The sequence below is a fragment of the Tupaia chinensis genome, unplaced genomic scaffold (genome assembly GCF_000334495.1).
Source record: "Tupaia chinensis unplaced genomic scaffold, TupChi_1.0 Scaffold000280_1, whole genome shotgun sequence".
Lineage (NCBI taxonomy): Eukaryota > Metazoa > Chordata > Mammalia > Scandentia > Tupaiidae > Tupaia > Tupaia belangeri.
The window spans coordinates 430,973-431,578 of NW_006159763.1; the positions used below are offsets into that span (position 1 = coordinate 430,973).

The window sequence follows — 606 nt, forward strand, 5'->3', positions numbered from 1 at the left end:
AACTCGGCGGCCATCCGGGCCGAGATCCAGCGTTTCGAGTCGGTGCATCCTAATATCTACGCCATCTACGACCTGATCGAGCGCATCGAGGATTTGGCGCTGCAGAACCAGATCCGGGAGCACGTCATCTCCATCGAGGGTGAGCGGAGCCGGGGGCTGCGGGAGCCTGGGTGCTGTGGCCCCTGAGGCGTCAGCGAGGGGCTCCCAGTTACGCTATCCCGGTTGGGGGGGGGTCCTCGCGCGCCCGAAGTCCGGGCCACGCGGTTGCTGATCTGCGCTGCAGAATCGGAATTCAGGCTTCGCCATATCTAGTACCGGGACACTCTGGGGAAGGGGTAGGTCTCGCGCCAGAGGACAGGTTTTCTGCTCTGGGGACGGGTGCACTTGCTGCTGCAGAGATTCTGGATGCTGGGGCCGGATCTGCTCAGGCATGGCCAGGAATGGTGGGCGCGGCAGAGGGCCTCGGCTAGCGGGGAGGTGGGGCAGCGACCGGGAAGGCTCCTGGGCCGCTGTCCCGGCCCTGCCCCACAGTGGGGCGGAGGCTCGGAGCCTCTGGTTAGTGGATGGCAGCTTTCCTCCCGCCCAGCTCCCGCAGGCCCGGAGGGG

At 66.8% G+C, this 606-nt stretch overlaps 1 protein-coding gene across 1 annotated transcript in view; it reads left to right on the forward strand.

Moving 5' to 3' along the window:
- The window catches only part of AGAP3 (ArfGAP with GTPase domain, ankyrin repeat and PH domain 3), a 63,833-nt gene continuing 63,227 nt past the window's right edge, over positions 1-606 (forward strand). The window contains 1 exon segment of the mRNA XM_006172419.3: positions 1-139. The gene's annotated coding sequence lies outside the window, so the exon portion shown is untranslated.